This window comes from Dromiciops gliroides, chromosome 1, assembly GCF_019393635.1.
Source record: "Dromiciops gliroides isolate mDroGli1 chromosome 1, mDroGli1.pri, whole genome shotgun sequence".
Lineage (NCBI taxonomy): Eukaryota > Metazoa > Chordata > Mammalia > Microbiotheria > Microbiotheriidae > Dromiciops > Dromiciops gliroides.
Genome location: NC_057861.1, coordinates 473021940 through 473036469, shown reverse-complemented (window position 1 = coordinate 473036469; position 14530 = coordinate 473021940). Strand labels below are relative to the sequence as shown.

Sequence of the window (14530 nt, the reverse complement as noted above, 5' to 3'; positions counted from 1 at the left end):
AGCAAAGTATAAAAATCCAGACTGGAAACCAATGATTCAAAAATGATTCTGTTTTCAATGAATTCAGTATACCTTGTAGGTAAATTGATTTTTTTCCCCAAATGGAATCATATTTGAATGCATTACAAGAACTTATTCCTTAAAGGATTCCTATGAATGAATGAGTGAATGGATGAAAGAAAGCATTTATTAAGTGCTTACTGTGTGCCAATAGTTTGTGACAAACACAAAAGCAAAGATAGTTTCTGCCCTTGAGGAGCTGACATTTTAATAGGGGGAGACAGGAAAGTGGTGGCTAAAAAGGGGTATTTTGGTTTTGAAAGTGGCATGGATAGTTAATGGAATAGACTGACACACCCCTTTACAAGAGCAACGATGGTGTTGATTTGATTATGATTTTAGAACTGGGTGTTTGAAGAGATGGTGGTAGTACACAGGGAGTGAAATAAAACATGGCTGGGCTTGGGGCTATATAGTGGGCAACTGAGGCCAATCAGTATAGTGGGGACCCTAGAGTGTGAGTGAAGTCCTCCCAGGCCTGGTTATCCTTTTGTAAATCAACAATCTCATATTTTTTTTCTTTTAAAAAATTTTTCATGAAGTAGCTAAGTGGCATGGAGAGATCATATTATATGGAATTAGGGAATCTGGTTTTGTGAGGAAATCACTTCATCTCTCTGAGTTTGACTTTACTAACAACACCTAACACACAATAGGTTTAATAAATACTTGAATGATTGATCAATTGTTCTAGCTTTAACTCAATACTTTTGATAAAAACAATACTTTGGATGCTCATCTACGAGAAAGATGAATTAAAATAAAATTTCAAAATATCTTTTTTGTTTGGGGTTAAGAAACTACAAGAATGAACTAAAAGCTAAGTATTCTTGGAAAACTAGCTTTAAACACTCTTTAGAGGTGTGCTATACTGCATACAAATTTTTCTACCAATTGGCATAATTCTTTCCATCTGTTCATGTCTTGTAAAATGTAAAAGAATATAACATTTTCCACATTAGTCCTCCTCAGTGAATCCTATATTTCCCCTTTAGGAATTAAGAATATATTACATATACTGTTGAACTTAATCTGTACCATGCTACAGTTGAGTGAAAGGAAATGCATTTGTTATGGTAAATTTCCTACACTTTATCAGAGGCTTTCTCCAATATTAACACACAAAATAAATGCTGTAGTTTCAAAACAATGATAGTATCTCCAGTCTACTTGAATTTTTAGAACTTTTCCATTACTAAAGTATAGGGGCCTTATCTCATAATCAAATAACGATATGTGCTCTATTAATCTGCAGTTGCATGACTTATCCTGTTGTAGGAATCTTTGAAAACACCAATTATATGATACTTCATATATATTTCTCTATATCTTTATGATCATGTATATATTCATTTATGAATTACAAACAAATTTTATCAGATTCTCTACGCTAAGTGTGTTTAGCAATATCTTCTCTTGTCCTACAATCCTCACCCGCCCCCCCCCCAACCCTTCCAGGGCAGTAATGGGGCTAGTCATCACTAAAGAAAAACACAAAGAATGATATGACACTCCCATATTTAGATTTAGAACTAGAAAGGGCCTTAGAGACGATCTAATCCAATCCCTTCCTTTTACAAAGGAGGGAACTGTACCCTGAAGTGGTAAAGTGACCTGCCTAAGATCACACAGGTATTATGAATGAACTAGTCACACAACTGGAGGCATGAAACTTTTTCAAAGTACAAAGGTACCATTTAGTAAAACCTCTCTTCTCATGGCTTTAGTGGCCTAAAAGAATTAGCAGTGAATATAACTTTTCTTTTCCCACACAGAATCAGATCCATATGCCTCTTTTATAACAATTTACCCAGTTACTCATTCGGCATGTTTTTTATTATTCATAATGATAACATTCTCAAGAATAGTTTCTCCTCAATAAAAAGAAATAGTAAATAGAAAAGATTTTACTAAGTTCTTTGTCTCACTGCTTTGCTATTACTTTCAAACTTATATACTTTTTGTATTCAAAATTAAACAAATTTGAATGGGAAAAATAAAAACTCGAGATAGGATAGCTTATTAACAATTAAGGTTTGCTGAAATGGATGAAATTACTTTTTTTGTGGAATAAAAAACCAATCCCTCTTCAAGGTATTCCCACATAAAAAAGATAATTATTGGTCTTGACAGAGTTATTATTATCTTCATGAGATATGAGGTCAGCATATTACTTTTCACTAACTATACATTCTCTGATGCAACTATAGTGATGTAATCTCTACAACCGCAATTCAATCTAATTCACAAATATGTTAACCCCCAATAATACAAGCCCTGGATTCATGAAATACATTATTTGAATATAGTATGTCAAAACTGTGACCAAAAAGGCAAAGTAAAAATATTTCATCCTTGTTTAAAATATGATTTTGTTCATTCAGATGGAGATCAGTAAATTATGTGGAAACCTGAAATCACTTTGGTATTCCAAATGTACAGTCTTAATGACTAAAATGTTTATAGAAGCTGTTTTTGAAAAACAAATGGAGATGAGCCAGTAGTGAGATAAGCCTTGATCTAGCTTTTGTTTTCACAAACACATTACAGCTCTCCCAGGAGCTAAATAAATGCTTAGGAATCTGAACCTCAGATGAGAAAGGGCAAGAGACAACTTGATCCTGAACAGGAATCTCCCCTACTACAGATCTGAAAAGTGATCTTCTAGCGGGAGTCCTGACAGCTCATTCCGCTTGTGGATGTAATTCCACTCATAGTGAAGAAGTTTTTCCTGACACCAAGCCTAAATCCGTCTCTGCACAACCTCAACCTATTGTTCTTTGTTCTGCCCTCTAGGGCCAAAGAGAACAAGTCTAATCTTTTTTTTTTTTTTTTCCCCATGACAGACCTTTCAATACACAGGGAGTCTAAAATCAGATCGCATTGCTGGCCTCAGAATACTATGCCATCTTTAGGAGTCGGGGAAGTTCCTAAGTCCTTGTGTTAATGGACTCTCTTCCGCGGCCAATGATTTCTTAATGGAAAAATCCAAAAGCCTTTTTGTAGTCGTCCTTCTTGACCACTCTATAGCATCTGATACTGTTGACTATCACAGCTTCCTAGAGACCCTCTTCCTGTTTTCTTGTGACAGTGTTCTTATCATTCTGTCTGTCTGATGTCTCAGATTTCAGTAGGATGACAGACCATGAAGATGGTTCATCATGTATGATGAGAATTTGAACTACTAATATAGCACAAGGCTCTGTTTCCCTCTTCTTTCCTCTCCGTATATTCTCACTTGGTAATTTCATCAACCTACCACAAGTTCGTTTATAATCTCAACGCAGATGACTTCCAGATCATATATATTTATACCCAGAATGGGGCTGAGGATTTAGGCATAATAATGACTTCTGCTTCCCCATCATTTTAGATGTTAACATTATTGTACAGAGAGCTATCTAAGTCAAAAATCCATTGTGGCTTTAGGAGTAATGGCCTGGTAGAAATTGGTGTCCTTAGAAATGACATAGCTTTCCTTCTTCACGCTGGAAGAAAATTCATTCCCTTATCTTTCCATCTTGTTCCTGAGATTAGTTAGGCAAGGGATAACCTTTCTGTAACTCAGGTTGCTCACCTGTAGAATGGGGATAATAATACTTTCTCCTAAAATAATCTTAAGGGGTTGTGAGTATAAAATGGAACCAATATAAAATCATTTTGAGAAGCACAAAGTCTGTGGAATTGAAAGCAATTTTATGCGTACATAGACATGTTGACGGTAAAGTTCACTTGGGTCCATAGATTTCTAAGTAAATTGACAGGCTGAACTTGTGTTGATCTTTCTGCTTTATAACTATTAAAAAAAATGTACTCAACAGCTGCTATCTTTATTGTGAAATCTGTACATACAATAAGGTGTTTTTAAAGGCTTTTGTTTCCAATAACATCCTTAGCACCCTTTTGATGTGGTAAAGAGCGTTTAAAAAGGATCCTAAAAAAGCAAAGTATTGAATGTTTGGTTGGTTGAACATATTCAGAATCTGTAATTTATTGATTAATGAGTGATATTATTGATCAATTGGACATTAACTACACACACACACACACACTCACTCTTACTTTGTCAGATAGCAACCATATTTTTATATATTTTCGTAAGATAAAAGTACATAACTTCCAAAGACAAAATTCATCATGATTTTTGTTGAAAGTACAGATTATTTCTTAGATTCTGAGACCCATTTTATTTTTGTTTGTTTTAAAACAGGGAAATGAGGGTTAAATGACTTGCCTAGGGTCACACAGCTAGTAAGTATCAAGTGTCTGAGGCCGCATTTGAACTCAGGACCTCCTGGATCCAGGGCCAATGCTTTATCCATTGTGCCACCTAGCTGCCCTCCCAGACCCATTTTAATGATTAAAGCACTAAAGGAAAATTTTACAGTAGCAAATTAGATTTACCGTCTAAAAACTAGTATTATTGTCAAGTTTAAACTGAAAGGACTTTACATATAAATGCTAAACCTAAAAATATATTTCTTCCTTATAGAAGCAGTGTTCCTCTCTGCTAGTCATACATGCATTTTAACAAGTAAACTATGTACTGGTAGATTCCTTTTCTTTTCTCTAGCCATATCATCTGTCACCCATTTTTATACTTTAGTAAAATCAAAAGATATGACCTAATGCTCTTAAGAAATAGGCTTTAAACTTAACAAAAGGATTAATATCTTTCAAAAGATGCTTATATACAAACCTTTAGTTAAGAAATTTCTTGGCACAATTCTAAGTAACTATGCCAAATGTGCATTTCTTTTTGTGTGTATGTGTAAACCAAATAGTCTAAAAGGCAAAGTGATGATAGTAGAGATGGTTAGTCATTGGCTGTGGTTATTTTATTTACACAACAATTTCCTAAGCCTCTACAGTATAGAACTTTAGAGGAATCAGTACACTGAAGAAAAAAATTGATTTGATACGTTGTATGTCTATCATCGACATATATTTATAACTTTTGTAACTCAATTGTACATATATTTGTTATAATGGGATTAGCAGAGAAATTAGATCTGGAACAAATCTTAGAAATAGGTTATTTTATTTTGTAGATGGGGAAACTGAAGCCCACTGAGGTGAAACAAAAGACAAAGCTGAGAATTAAAACTTGTTTACTGTCTCCAGATTCAGTGTTCTTTCGACCACATTACACACACTACAATCCTTTCCTCCTGGTAACACTAGAAACTTTTTTCTTTTGGGGGGTGGGGAAGGGCAATGAGGGTTAAGTGACTTGTCCAGGGTCACACATCTGTTAAGTGTTAGGTGTCTGAGGCCCAATTTGAACTCATGTCCTCCTGAATCCAGGGCCAGTGCTTTATCCACTGTGCCACCTAGCTGCCCTTGACACTAGAATCTTTAAAAAAATTTCTGCTACCTTTTCCTATACTGTATTTTCTTTTACTACAGTACACCTAAGGTTCTTTACCAGTAAAATGGTGTACATAATAATAGCACCTACTTTATAAAGTTGTTGTAAGGATCCAATGACTTAACATGTAAAATACTTTGCAAACCTTGAAATGCCATATAAATGCTAGCTATTATTATTACTTTCCCAATATAGCTTTTTATTTACTTAGTCAAATCACAAAGTTACCAGTTTAACTTTATTTTTAAAAGTATAAATATTTTGTACTTGCTGTGGGATAAAAGTAAGAGTAGTTCTAATAAACTTTTGCTATCATCTGACTTCATAGCCCAGGATCATTTTCTGTGCAACAAACAACATTCTTAAGAAAGGCAGCAGTGGAAAAGAAACTCCTTGCCGTATCCTCAAGAACACAAAACTATGATAGGCAAAGCAAACCTGGAAAAACACATAAGATTAAATAAAATTTTTCAAATGATACTTGTTTTTGAAATGTTCAGAATGTGGAGTTTGTTTTGGGGTGACAGCTTCCTTTGCATTTCTTGAAGATCAAATAAAAAAGAAATTGAATCTCAAGTGGTGTTTAAAATATGTTAGTGAAAATGCAAGACTGCTAACATTTATAGGTGCTCATTGTGTAGAGGGCATTAATATTAAATATATCTGCTTACAAAGTTCAGAACTGCAACATCTAAGCATTGTCTAACTTACAAACAGAGTCAGCTTGCTCCGGCATTTGACCTTTCTAAGCAGAGGTTTTTCTACTCTATACATTTTTAAGCTGAAATGTAAGCATTATTTATAGGTTGCACATGCTTTCCTTCCCATGAGATAAACAAGTAGGAAGAAAAATAGGAGTTCATGAGAAGAATTTCATAATTTTAATGCATTCAGAATCAACAGTAAATACTTTTACTTTCTTAAAAAAATACAAGGGGAGATGCACAACACTTGTTTAGTGTGTAGAAATTCTTTAAAACATTAGTTTCAAATGTGTAATTAACTTAGAAATATTTAGTCAGAATTAACTTAAATTCAAAATTAATCAAATCCATAACTCTTGCTTTTTTGCTAGTGCTGTTTTTCTTAAAAACCAATACCTTTAATGGAATGTTAAGATCCCTTGACAATTCTACTTATTAAAATTTACAATTCAGTAAACAAAAAGAATTCTTCACCATCAGCTGACAGTCTAAAGAACCTAATTCAATGATTTTTTTCCTCTTCTGGCCTGCATAAATACATATATTATTTATCATAGAATTATGCACTCTTTTTTTTTATACTCCTGTCATTACAGTAGATTTCATCACTTCTTGAGCAGTGAATTCTGTAGCTTTAGTATGACTATGGTTTATTTATTCTGGTCCACAGATGTGGGAAAATACAGTTAGGTGTTTATCCCCGTGTACTCCATTTTCTACCATTCTGTGATTAATTTGTTGTACACCAATGAAAACAGAAATGATTTAAAGTGATTTCAAATGGCAAGGGCAAAAAAAATCCTTAGTGTCCAGATGGGCAGTGCAGCAAGATGTTATTTTTGTAGCAAACCTAATGCTACTAATGCTGTAGGTGATAATAACACAGAAATTGACAGTCTGGTCAGTCAAAAGTATGCCAGGTGGGAGAAGTACCTCTGTTGAAAATGGACCATGCAGCAGCCAAGCAGGACTAAGAAGGGGAGAGACATACGGAAAAGTATCATTAGAATGAACAGACTTTCAGCCTACTCTATCTCCCCTAAAGCAAATTTCCTTTGTGAAGTTATTCATGAACAAAATGGCAAGTGACTTAAAAAAAAAAAATCTAAAACATGACCAGAAATGGGAAAAAGGGTCCTCATTTACATTCTCATCCTTATGGTTGCAAACTTTTTGTGGGCTGCTCTGTTCCTTTCTGGTACAATTTCTTCATTAAATAACTATCTCTCTGCTTTTTTTCCTCTCTCTGCATGCCTAAATGGAAATGTGAAAGCTGTTAATTCAGATATAGAGTTCTTGGTCAAAATGGACTTCCTCAACAGTTCGGGTACATTTTATTTGGAAACTCCTGGAAGTTGTGGCTAAAGCCTTAGAAGGGGCTGTGAATTCTGTGTACTTCCTGCTCATTAAAAACTGGGAAGGTTCCACAGGTAGTAGACCACTACATCCAATTACCAGTTAATTCAACTTTTCAAATGATCTCAGAGTAAAAAGGGTGCTGTCAGTGCGGAGCTGGTAGGGGTATTACAACTAAATATAAACATTTCTCCTCGATTCCAGTCACTTCATTTAAAAGTAAATGTATATTAAATCATGAATTATACATGTTCCTAAATCTCAAGAAGCACCCTGTTTTAAAAAGGGCGACATTGGACAGATTGCTTTATCTTCCAATGAGGTTGATCTATGGGCTGTCATACCCTCTACACAGAGAGGGTTTGCTCTTTGGGCCAGTGTTCAAGTAATGAAAAGACATACTGCACTAACTAGAAACTGAGTTTATCTAACAATGCAAAATGGGATAAAGCTAAGGCCTAGACCTGTGATTTCACTGCTATAGAGAAGTCCCAGGTAAGGAAATCCTCTCTATCAATGCAGCTTGTTACCTTCTCTTCAATTTACAGAGAGATCAGACTAGCATACCTTGAGACTGAGTGACTTGTTAGTATGCGTTGGAGGCAAGGGGTAGAATCCAGATCTCTGTGTTTGGGGCAAACTGCCTCAGTTTACCCAAATAACTCAAGGAGACCACCAAGTCAAGCAGAGACAGATTTATTACATTCCTGCAGGAATGGGCAAACTCAATGCCTGAGCCACGATAGCTAATACATGCCTTGACCTTTCATAGGAACGTTGGTCAGAGGGGAAGTCCCCACACACACTAGGGCGAACTCACAATCTAACACCCAATCCTGTCTCACCCAGGGTGCGTGTTTAGCTCGTGATCAATGTATGGAGACATGCATACGTGTTCTAGGAACAAGGGGGAAAAGGGGAGGGGGAACAAGGTCAAACTGAAGGAAGAGGTAACAGGGGAGTGACAGTCAGATGTTTCAGATCTCACAGTTCCCACTGACTCTCCTCTCCTGGCCCCCATCTCTAAAGATATTCAACTTGAATAACAGGAAGAGTCACTTAGGTGTTTTAGCATTGTTTTGTAGTCGTGTTAATTTTAGAAGGATGACAGGGTTAAAATTTATCTTTGGCTATGTTGGGAAATCAAAGAAATAGAATAAAGAATAAAAGAATAATCCATTGTTGGGACCCTAGGGTCAAGGGGATTCTGCTCTGAGAAAAAGAGACATGTCACTTAACATCTGGTCTCAACTCAATTGCTGCATCCTGTGCTGAGCCCTGTCCTTTCTTCTTGAGTCCCGAGTATTGAATTGGTGGGCAAACTCCCTGACCCACTCAACAGGGACTGGGGTTCTGACACATGATGGATTCCAGATAAAACTAAAATGTAGCTGACAAGTGGGGAGACTGAGCAGAAGTAAAAATACTGTTAATTGGAAATAGAACTTAAAGGAGACAGTGAGAATTTGACAAGCAATAAACTTTTAAACTAACTATACTGGGGCGGAGCTGGGTACCTTCCAGACCCCATCCTCAGAGTTTAACTGACTCAAATCCATAATCATCTCTGTAACAATTGGAATAACGCCACCTGCTGGAGACTTACTGTAGAAGAGTTCTGCCCACGAAGCGAAGGTCTTTGAGGGCAAGACCAGGAGTCTTTTCTTTGGCGGCAGGAAGTGACGCGGACTAGTGGGAGGAGGAAGGAAGAGACTGGCGCTGACTCTCGCGCTCTTTCCTCTGGACTCCGGTGGAGAGCGGAGCTAGAAATGTGCTCTCCCTTTAATAGATAGGAATCTAGGCCTTTCTCTCTCTCTTTACCAAATTCTTATTCTCCTTAATAAATGCTTAAAAGTCTAACTCTTGCTAAAGCTTATAATTTATTGGTGACCACTCATTAGATATTTTAGACAGACTAGCTAGAATTTTAGCCCTTAACATCTCATACATCTGGGTTCCTGGCTTCAGTGCTGGGTCCTCCATATCATTTTGCCTTAACTTAAATCTGACTACCAAGTAAAAAAACCACACACACAATTACTTAATGGGTTTCTCTACAACTATTGGCAACTTAATGTTAAGAGACACCGAAAAGTAAAATAACTTGCCCAAGGATACACAATAATGTATGGGGGTAAGACTTGAAATCAAGATGGCATGATTCCAAAGTACTGAAAAATAGAATGGGGGGCAGCTAGGTGGTGCAGTGGATAGAGCACTGGCCCTGGATTCGGGAGGACCTGAGTTCAAATCTGGCCTCAGACACTTAACACTTACTAGCGGTGTGACCCTGGGCAAGTCACTTAACCCCAATTGCCTCACTAAAAAAAAAAAATAGCATGGATTTTCGGGATGGAGAAGCACTAAGAGGAAGGGGAAAGGGAAGGGGGAGGGAGGAAGAGGCCTCTTTGTAGCAGATGCTACTTTAACAGAGAGCTGATAGGAGACTGGGCCTAAAGGAGAAAGCATCCCACACAGCCAGTATAGGGAGGGAAGATGAAATGTGTACAGTGAATAGCAAAAAAGCTAGTTTGGCTAGATTGAAGAATGCACTAGGGAGAGTAATATGTAATCAGTCTGAAAAGATAAGTTTGAGACAAACTGTGGAAGACCTAAAGTGCTAAACAAAGGAGTTTGTATTTTATTTTTAAGGCAATATGGGGGCCACTTAACTTTCAACATAATTTAGTCAATGGGTTATTTTGGATATTTTAGGGCACCTCTAACACAAGAAAAAGGATATGAAAAAAAAATGAAGCACAAAGCAGTCACTTTGCAAATCAGATAAAGTTTCGGTGCAGTGTTTTGAAGTTATAGGGACAGTGAGGGATGGCAATATCCAGAGACTCTGACCAGCAGGGGTGGGGGAAGGAGGAGGGAAGGAAGAGAAGAAGAAGAATGAAGGAGGGGAGCAGGAGAAGAAGGAGGACAAAGAGGAGCAAGACTTATACCACTGTAGTATGCTCCATAATCCCTCTGATTCACTTATTGTCTGCTGAGGGGGGAATCCTTTCCCTCTGTTCCCAGCCCTGTACCTCCACAAGCAGTACCCTCTGATTCTGGAATCACTGATCTTTCGGCTAGAAAATCCTTCTAATCTTATCCTCTTTGCATATCCCTGCCTGGCTCCTTCAAGGAGCTTACAGTCTTTCAGGAAGGTGGGTGAGCAAGACTGTGAAGAAGCTCAGGATTCTAAGAGGTCAAGCTGAGAACTGGGCTCACTCCAGGCTCAGAGGATGAGCTGGTGAAAAGGCTGACAAATGAGAGATGGAGTGCCATGTATGAAGATCAGTTAGAAAACAAGTTTGGTCTATAAAATGTGTACAATAAATACAGTGTTCAGAGGCCATCTTTATAGGGATGTTTCCAAAAGTATTGTAGATACACACTGGGCTATGTGACTGGTCAATGCTGGGTAGTAAATAGTTAACAATATTAGTAAACGTGTACGACTTAACTAGGAAATTCTAGATTTGAGAAGATTGTATAATAATTTGTTTTATTTTAAAACCAAGTTACATGTAAGAGTATATGAATTAAATTTGAGAAAATATGTTTAAGATAAAAAGGAATCAGGGTTCGGTTGGGTTTTTTTTTCCCCCCTTTTCCTGTCTTTTAAAACATTCTTTGTTATATATAATGGCTCTCCAGAAAGAAGGAAGGAGAGGGATACCGGAGGAAAGTTAGGCAATGTACAGAAAAAAGATCAATAAAGTTTATTTTTATTTTTATTTTTTTAGTGAGGCAATTGGGGTTAAGTGACTTGCCCAGGGTCACACAGCTAGTAAGTGTTAAGTGTCTGAGGCCGGATTTGAACTCAGGTACTCCTGACTCCAGGGCCGTGCTCTATCCATGGTGCCATCTAGCTGCCCCAAAGTTTATTTTAAAAAATGAATCATGGTTAGGGGTCAGCTAGGTGGTGCAGTGGATAAAGCACCATCCCTGGATTCAGGAGTACCTGAGTTCAAATCCGGCCTCAGACACTTGACACTTCCTAGCTTTGTGACCATGGGCAAGTCACTTAACCCCCATTGCCCCGCAAAAACAACAAAAAACAAAAATGAATCATTGTTACAGGATAACTGTTAATTTTCCATTTTCAGTTCAAATGACATTCATATAGAATTTTCTTTATAATTTAGACTTGAAATTCTTTTTGATGTAAAGATAATCATTGAAAATTGTTGCTCTTGGGCAGCTAGGTGGCGCAGTGGATAGAGCACCAGCCCTGGATTCAGGAGAGCCTGAGTTCAAATCTGACCTCAGACACTTAACACTTACTAGCTGTGCGACCTTGGGCATGTCACTTAACCTCAATTGCCTCACCAAAAAAAAAAAAAAAAAAAAAAAAAAAAAAGAAGGAAGTTTTGGGGCAGCTAGGTAGCTCAGTGGATAGAGCACTGGCCCTGGAGTCAGGAGGACCTGAGTTCAAATCCGACCTCAGACACTTAACACTTACTAGCTGTATGACCCTAGGCAAGTCACTTAATTCCGATTGCCTCACAAAAAAAAAAAAAAAAGAAAATTGTTGCTCTTGCATCAGAATGAAATGTAGAACCCAAGGAAAGGTTAGTCTGTTTTAGATAGACATGTCATATATGAAAAGAAAAATTAATGGTTTGACAACAAAGCCAATAACATTAATGGTATTTATGGCATTATAAACTAATAAAGTAAATGTTAAAAAGGCTTAACTTTTTAGCTGCTGAAGCTGCTAATCTGATTTGTGTTGACCAAACTTAAGCTTAATGTACAACCTAACTTCTTAAGAATAAATAACATATGGGGCAGCTAGGTGGTGCAGTGGATAAAGTAATGGTCCTGGCTTCAGGAGGACCTGAGTTCAAATGCAGTCTCAGAAACTTGACACTTACTAGCTGTGTGACCCTGGGCAAGTCACTTAACCCTCACTGCCCCTCAAAAAGAAAAAAAAAAGAATAAATAACATATTCTGGGATGCCTGGATTGCTCACTTGCCTTTCCTTGTTCTTCTTACCCTCATTTATTAAGTAGTTATACATTGTGTAAAGCACAGGACTAGGCATTAGAGTAGAGCATGTGTATTGCAATAATAGTAATTTACATTTATATACTATCTTAAAGTTTGTAAAACAACTATACATATCTCATTTGAACTTTACATCAACCCTGGAAGGGTGGTGGTATGAGTATCGATATTCTTTTCTTACCTATTACCTCCTTAATGACTTACTCCAATTTTTCACTGTGTCATGGAGATGCCCCCACATTGCTGCAGGCAATGCCAGAGGAGTATTAACTCTGGTTGGTTCTGCCACTCTTTGACTATGGATTTGGCATCAACCTCTGTCTGCTTTCCAGCCCAGCCCATTGTTACTGGACTGGCCACTTGGTGATGAAAATGTTTTGGCCAAGGCAATCCATGAAACAAATTAAAATTCAAAATGACTTTGTTTAACTTCCTTCCACTTAGGTGGCATAATGAAGGAAAAGAGGTCACGAGGTCTAAGGACAAACAGTATTTAGATCACATAAACTTTTACTTGACTTTTGTTATTCCAAAGGTGAGATCCTTGCCCAAATTACATGCTCTTGGAAGAGCCAAATCCTTTCAGTCTTGATATGCTTACTATAAATGAAGGCAGAACAAAGGAGGAAGTTGTAGTTTATGGACAGATGGCTCTTTGGAGCAAAGAAAGGAGTGGGCAGGGTTGATTTTATTTTACATCATTTCATTACATTATTTCACCACTGCTAGGCCTATACCCAAAATAAATCAAAGAAAGAGGAAAAGACCCTCTATATAAAAATGTACAAAAGTTATATACAAAAATATTATAACAGCTCCTTTTGGGGTGGAAAAAACTGGAAACTAAGAGGATGTCCAACAATTGAGTGTGACGTACTATTGTGCTATAAGAAATGAAGAAATAGATGATTTCAAAAAAACATGGAAAGACTTATATGAGGACTTTTATAAACTGTTATTGGCCTGGGGTGCCTCAGAAGTTTTCTGGGGGAAACCTAAGGAACCTTCTCCTTGAGAAACTAAACCAAAGGACAGACACACCTAAAGAGATAAGGGACACCCAATCTGGACTGAGAACTCCAGGACCACCACCCTTCATTCCAGTCTCCCCCACCCCTTGAGGAGATAACCCTATTAAGCATGGTTGCTGCCAAAGTGGTGCAAGGGGACAGAACAGCCTCCTCTCACCAGACTGCTTCTAACCTAGCACCCAATAAGGGAACTTTCCAACAGCCAGAAGATCACCTCGTCGGACCACCATCAGTCCTCTATATAAAGTATCTGCTTGTCTCCTGCTCCATGAGAAAGGTGTCTCAGAGAGCCACACCTCCGTACCATGCCTTCTCCCCATGGGAAGTCCAAGTACTTCTCTCTTGGTTTCCTTTTCCTAGCACCTAAATAAACTATTATTTTATTGTAATTGGATTTGTGTGCAAGAGGGTATAATTCTTTAAAGAGGAATTCCTAAGAATCGCTACCCCAAACCCCCATCAATTTTCCCCAAAAAATAAACTAAAAGAAATGTAAATGAGTAGAACCAGAAGAACAATTCTACAACACTGTAAAATAGTTTTGAAAGCTATAACAATTATGATCAATACAATGACCATTCATAATTCCAGAGAGTTGATGATAAAAACATGCTTTTCAATACAAAGAGGTGATGGATTTAAGGTATAAAATGAAACTTTGTGTGTGTGTGTGTGTGTGTGTGTGTGTGTGTGTGTGTGTAGCCATTGAAGGAATTTGTTTGCTTGACTATGTGTAGTTGTTACAAGCTCTATTCCCCCCCCCCCCCGCAATCGAATGGGAGATAAAATAGACTAATATGGTTTTTTAAAAAAGAGGTGGGAGTGCTTTAGATGTGAAATGCTGCATGAACTTTTAGATAAGGTCATATTATTATATCTGTTATATTCTTATTATATTTCCTATTGTTTTACTTTGTTGTTAGACTTTTAATAAAGAGAGAGTTCTGTAAATGTTTATAACATAAAACCCTGAAAATGTAAAAATTTTAAAATAAACATT

The 14530-nt window shown here is 37.2% G+C and overlaps 1 protein-coding gene across 1 annotated transcript in view; it reads right to left on the bottom strand.

Moving 5' to 3' along the window:
- FBXL17 (F-box and leucine rich repeat protein 17) overlaps window positions 1–14530 on the bottom strand; it is a 519745-nt gene that overhangs the window by 39632 nt on the left and 465583 nt on the right. The gene's annotated exons all lie outside the window — the stretch shown is intronic.